This window comes from Otolemur garnettii, unplaced genomic scaffold, assembly GCF_000181295.1.
Source record: "Otolemur garnettii isolate 467f Iridium unplaced genomic scaffold, OtoGar3 scaffold00159, whole genome shotgun sequence".
NCBI lineage: Eukaryota > Metazoa > Chordata > Mammalia > Primates > Galagidae > Otolemur > Otolemur garnettii.
This window is the reverse complement of record NW_003852554.1, coordinates 862,688-869,544: the sequence shown is the minus strand read 5'-3', so window position 1 is coordinate 869,544 and position 6,857 is coordinate 862,688.

Here is a 6,857-nt window from a genome sequence, read left to right as displayed (position 1 = left end):
CCCTTTAATTCACTTTTGCAGTCAAATCTTTTTCAACTGCTCTCTCCTTGGTCTGGAGATTATTGGGCCTGTTCTCCATTATTGGGCCTAGTAACAAATGTCTGCTTCCCATTCTGGATTCGAGGGAGTTTTATCCATCCTTACACCCCCCTCACTCATATACGGGAGCTAAAAAAGTGGATCTCATGAAGAAAGAGAGCAGAGATGTAGTTACTAGAAGCCGGGAAGGATAGAGGGAAGGAGGGGTAAAGAGAAGTTGATTAAGTGGTACCAACATACAGTTTGGTAGAAGAAATAAGACCTAGTGTTAAATAGATCAGCAGAGTAACTGTAGTTTACAGTAATCTAATGTATATTTCCCAATAGCTAGAAGAATTAGAATGGTTCTAGCATAAAGGGAAGACACCACTTAAGGTGTACTCATTGATTTGATCCATACAAATGACACGAATGTATTAAATTATCACATCTACCTGAAACTATGTACATCTATTATGTACATATGCATCAGTTAAAAATATTTATGAACATTTTCCATGACTATACTAGCAATGTGTCATATTATTGGTCTACACCTTTCTGAGGCAACCTGCTTTACACTCTTAAATTGGTAGAAGAGATGTTGGAATGAAAGCTTAATCGTAACAAAAAGGCTGGCAACTGGTCCTGGCTTTACCAGTAACTCAGTGTATACACTTGGGCGAATCAGTTAAACGCTAAGCCTCAGTGTCCTCATCTGACAATAATATCTACTTCACAAGATCCTGTGAGTTTTATTTTATTTATTTATTTAAGACAGAGTCTCATTGTGTCTCCCTCGGTAGAGTGATGCGGCATCACAGCTCACATCAACCTCAAACTCTTGGGCTTAAGCGATTCTCTTGCCTCAGCCTCCCAGGTAGCTGTGACCACAGGTGCCTGCCACAACACCTGGCTATTTTTTGTGGAAGTTGTTATTGTTGTTTAGCTGGCCCAGGCTGAGTTCAAACCTGTCAGCCTCAACATATGTGGCTGACGCCATAACCACTGTGCTGCAGGCGCTGAGCCATCCTGTGAATTTTAAATAATACACATATATAAGTGGGCTTCATACACAGCATTGAGAAAACTACACGTGGCCTTGTGTAGAATCAGTGGGAAACCTGTATACCTTTACTAACTATGAATGCCACAGGTGTGAGACTGGGGAGACTAGAGAATGAAGGTAAGAGGAAAAAGTACTTTCAATTCCTAATCTGATCCACCCCCTTGCATTTTGTAGGTAAAAATATTGAGGCTCCACAAAAAGAAGTGATTTGCCCATGTGCACCCAGCAGATAAGCTGGAGAGTCATGACTAGAACTTCCATTGCTTAATAACTCTCAGATTAAGACTGGGTTTCAGGAAAACAAAAACTGTAACAATTTTAGGGTGAGTAAAGGAACATCCCCAACACCCTGAGTGTCCTGCTACCATGCTGTACTTGCCATATTATACTGTCAACATCTGCTTATGTGCACAAAGGGTGGCTTCTCCAGTAGGTGGTATGAGAAAAGGGAGGGGCAGAGAAGGTCAACAGGAAGGCACACTCAGAGGGAAGTCGCCTGGGGACTCCTCAGGAGAGGGGACAGAGGCTACTCAGACACCTGGAAGAGAGGCAGATACATCCCCACAGACAGCTGCCCGAGGCATATCTGAGCAGACAGGTCAGTGCACAGTGGCGGGTGCAGAATCACATTTGTAAGATAAGCATCAGTCAAATCTTCTCTCTCTTTTGTGACAGTCACATAAAATGATAGAGCTGGGTAGCTCAGTGTCTCCGTGACAAGCAATACAGATGAAAGCCAGGGACCATCTGGGAAGTCATCCCTGGCTCTAGATTGAGAGAAAGAAAGAAATGGCTCTTCCAAGGGTTGCTGTGAAAGGCAAATGATCCTTTCAGTCTGACAGGCAGCAGAAATAAGCATCCGAGGAAGAAGCCAACTCCAGTTAGGGGAGAGAGAAAGAGCCCTAAAATCCAGCAGTAAGAGATCTGCTTAATAAACGCAGTGAAAAGTGAGGTCACATATTTCTCTTTTGATGAAAAGAGCACGATATTGAGTTAGGGTTAAGCTTTGGTTCTCTCAATAGTTCTGTAAAGTTAGGCAAACCACACCCTGGGCCTCAGTTTCTTCATCTATAAAATGAGTCACTATAACACCTTCCTAGCAAAACAAGTGCAGGAATTAAATCCAGTATATGAGAGGGTGCTTTATAAGCCTGTTAAAAACTTTTTTTTTTTGTCTCTGTGCTTTACATTTTCTCCTAGCAAGTGGTCCAAAGTAGTGGAAACATGTTGGAATTCCAAATCAAACTAGATTCAATTTCCAGCTCTAGTATTTCTTAGCCATGAGACCTTGGCAAGAAATTTTACATGACTAAGATACAGTTTCTTTGCTCATAAGAAAACCATTGTTGGGAAAATTATATGTAAGGTGGGTACTACAGTCATATCATCTCTGTATATGTGAGGGATTGGGTCCAGGAATGCTTCCACATAGATGGTTTTATATCCCATAAATTATGCTTTTTTTTTTTTTTTCTTTTTAGCAGGATCTCACATCGCTGCCCAGGCTGGAGTGCAGTGGCATAATCATAGCTCAGTGCAGCATCACACTTCTGGGCTCAACCTCCCAAGTAGCTAGGATTACAGGTGTGAGCCACTGTGCCTGGTTAATTTTTTTTTTTTTAAGAGATGCAGACTCACTATATTAACCTAGGCTAGTCTTGAACTTCTGGGCCCAAGTGATCCTCTCACCTTGCACTCCCCAAATGCCTAGATTACAGGAAGGAGCCACTATACGCAGCCCAAATACTGTATTTTCCACCTGAGTCTGGTTGAAAAAAATATTTCAAATCCCAGTTGTTCGAGGGTCAAGTGTATATGGAATATAACAGGTGTTCAATAAATGTAATTCCCTGTCTTCCTAACTAGGAGCATTTACCAGTGATGATAGGAGGGAATTGGGCATGTGTGAGCCTCACCCTACTATATGCTCTCCTCCCTAAAACGATAAGCTACTAACTTTTCTAATTCAATGTTTCATTCTCTACTGCCATCCTATCACCAGCCCAGCCCTGCCTACGTTCTCACTATTTTCCCAGTTCCCAAACAGCCACAGAAACTGTATGATAATAGCTAACATTTACTGAGAACCTACTAAATGACAAATATTCTACAAAGTGTTTTTGATGCATTCTATCTTGCCCACAATGGATGCTGGATAAATATTCACTTCCTTCCTACTCTAAACTAGACAAAGAAAGCCACGGGTGTGCCCGCTGACAGAATAGAGGCATACCTGTGTCAGCTCATCTGCCGCTCTCTCTTTTGTACACTGTTTTACAGTCTACAAAGCCCTTTTCACCCACATTATCCTATTTGATTCTCTCAACAATCCTTGGGAGGAGATGAAGAGACCCAGGCAGGAGCACCACCACAGATTAATTATTCATTCAATCAACATTCACCAAGCACCTGCTGTGTATCAGGTACTTACTATGCACCAGGCCCTGTGCTATACTCTGAGGCACTCCAAGCTTAGAGGCGAAAGCTTTTTGAACATTCTCTATAGATTACTGATGCCTCCCTTCATGCTGTAATTCTCAATAAACTAGAGATTTCTTTCTTGGGCTACAGACAATTTAATTTTTTTGCTTTTACCCACATTGCTTCCTCTGCTAGGAACACACTTTCTCGGGTACTAGCTAAATCCCTCAACGGGAGGAAGCCTTCCCTGACCCACCTACCTCCTCTAAAATGCCACTCCTCTGGCTCCCACAGCACCAGGGCTTCCCACTGCTGTACATAGTACCTTTCCTGACTTCTATTGTCTTCCTCTGTGGTATAGCACAGAACAGGTGGGCATCCATGGCCAGCAGGTCACACACATACACACACACTCTCACACACACTCCATTTTCTGTCCTCCACCCCTTTCCACCTGGATTCCCAGAAGCTGGGGTAGCGGTCCCGTCTCCCTCCCACCCCTTATCTCTATTAGACACCTGGCCCTCTCCAGAGTTCTTCCCATGTTTGGACTCCAGAACAGAGTTGGCCTGGGGATGAATGTTCTGTCCACCATTCTCCTCTTGCCTGTGATCGCAGGTAGCAGTGTAACAGGGTTCAGGGGCTGTGCCCCCTCCTCAGTCTCCTGAGCAGCCAAAACGCAGCTAGCACTTGGGCTCCATTGCAGCACCCACCCCTTACCTTTCCACCCTCACACCAGAGCCCATACCTGCCCCCCTCCCCAGCCTACCCCAGCATCCCACCACCCTAACTAAACTCTCCAAGTTCCCTTACGGTTCCCACTTCCAGCTGCCAGATCCCGCTCCATTCCAGAGCCTCCTTCCCACTCCTGACAGGCGCCCAGGCGCCCGCTGCCCATATCCACCGCCACAGCCTTCTTCCCCCACCAGCCCCCGCCCTCCTCCACTGCAGTCGGGTGGACCCAGCCCGGCTTCACACTTTCCCATCCTTCCGAGCTCACCCTCCGTTCATAGTTACCCACCTTGCAGTGTCCAGGGGGGCTCCGCTCGCGCCCTCTCGTCCCAGCTACCTACACCTACAACCCCGCCCCCCGACCCACCCCGACCAGATGCGCCCTGTCCTCGGCACCTCAGTCCCCTGAAGCTCCAACGACCCCCGCCGACCCAGTCCCTCCCCGCAGCTCACCTCCACGCCTTCCCCACGTCTTCGTCCTCCTGCCGCCCCTTCCCTTCAGCACCTCCTTGGCTTCCCCTCGGCTGCCGAGTACCCTCTTCCCGCACTGCCCCTCCCAGGGGGCTCCTCACAGCTCCCCGGCTCCCAACGCCCCACATTGCCCCGGCCACCCCCACTACCCTGCACTTGGCGCTCACCCCAGCCCTCTGTCCCCTGCCCTTGGAGCTCCCCGGCGGCCCCGCGGCCGGGGCCACCCCCCTCGGCACCCCTCCCGGGGCGAGCGCCTCCCCCAGCCCCTTCTCCGCGTCCCCTCCGCGCCCGGCGCGCCTTCCCGGAGCCCACACTCCCTGTCCCCAGCGCCGCGGCCGCGCCCCTTACTTCGGAGCCCGAGCGCGGAACGAGGGGCTCACTCCGGACTGCGTAGCGGGACAGCGCGGTCGGGTCCGGGGAGCTGGAGGGTGCCGGGCCGGGCGGGGCGGGGCGGGGCGGGGCGCGGGTCTGGTCCCTACCGCGGCGACCTGGCGCTGAGGCTCGGGCTCCAGCTGGGCTCGGCTGCCGCGTCCAGGCCCCGCCCAGGGGGGCGGAGTCTGTTTTAGCCCCGCCCCAGCCCCGGCAGGTGCAAAGAACCCGAGATATCTCTGGGGGCCCCCAGGTTCCCCATAACTGGGTGACTATCATGATTTCTCCTAATTCTCACACCTTCTTTCCATAGACTGAATTTACTGGAGTGATCAGAGCGCTTTGATGATAATGTAGATTATGACATTAGCAGCTTTGCTATTTCCAAACCGCTTTCCTGTTAGATCAGCTCCATCCTTGCCCAAGGAGGGAGGCAGAACCGGGACAGCCTACTGCAAGTAGAAACTAAGCCAGAAACCTGGGCGTTGTCTCTACCCTTCACATCCTATCGGTCTGGTATTAAGACCGCCTTGACTTACTGTCCTTCGTGTCTGCGGCCTTTACCCTGGTTCAGGCCTCATCATTTCTTGTCCTCTCTAATCCAACAGCTTCCCATTCTGCTTTCATTCTCTCTACAGCAGCATTGTGAGTAACCTTTTAAAATGTCATGTTACCATCAACCTTGTTTAAAAACAAAACAAATCAAAACTTTCAGTGGTTCCCCATTACCAGTAGTAACTTGGAGGCCGACAACGGGAATGGGGAAATGTTCTCACTTGGTATAAGGAAGTCCCAGTTCTGCTGGGGAGGCAGGGACAAGGGGTAATTAGCACCCCACCCTCAGATTCTGACGTGGGCCCTGCTTCCAGTCTTCCTAAAGTCATCAGAGCTGGCTGACAGCCTTGGTCTACAATTGTTGTCCTTCCCCACACTTCTTCCGGAACACAAGTCTTAAAGGTCTGATTCTGATTCTCAAACCATTCCATTTTTTCCCTCAAGTTCCACTATGACCCTATCTACAATGTGTTTCTCCAGCCTAGGGAACCACCTAGATTGACAGCCTCTCCCAAAGACTCATACTGCTCTAAGCTTCTTGCCCAACCCTTTCATTCATCTTCCCACTGCCCACCACGCTGCCAGACCTCTCCCCTTGCCCTCTACAACCCCGATTCATTTGCACACTCTCCTCACACACTCTGCTTCTTCAGAGTGCTTGGGTTACTTCCCTGCCCCCTCCCACCTTGGTTTTTGTTTTTTTTTTTTTTTTATTTGAGACAGAGCCTCAAGCTGTCCCCCTGGGCAGAGTGCCGTGGCATTACAGCTCACAGCAACCTCCAGCTCCTGGGCTCAAGCGAGTCTCCTGCCTCCGCCTCCCAAGTAGCTGGGACCACAGGCGCCCGCCACAGCGCGTGGCTATTTTTTGGTTGCAGCCGTCATTGTTGTTTGGCGGGTCCGGGCTGGGGATTCGAACCCGCCACCTTAGGTGTACGTGGCTGGCGCCTTAGCCGGTTGAGCTATAGGCGTCGAGCCTGTTTTTTTTTTTTAAAGACAGAATCTCACTCTGTCTCCCTGGGTAATGTGGCATCATCATAGCTCATAGCAACCTCAAACTCTTGGGCTCAAGCCATCTTCTTGGCTCAGCCTCCCATGTAGCTGGGACTACAGCACAGCCATGCGCTGGCATACCCGACCAGTTTTTCCGTTTTTAGTAGAGACAGGATCTCATTCTTGCTCAGGCTGGTCTTAAACGTCTGAGTCGAGGCAACCCCAGCCTCCC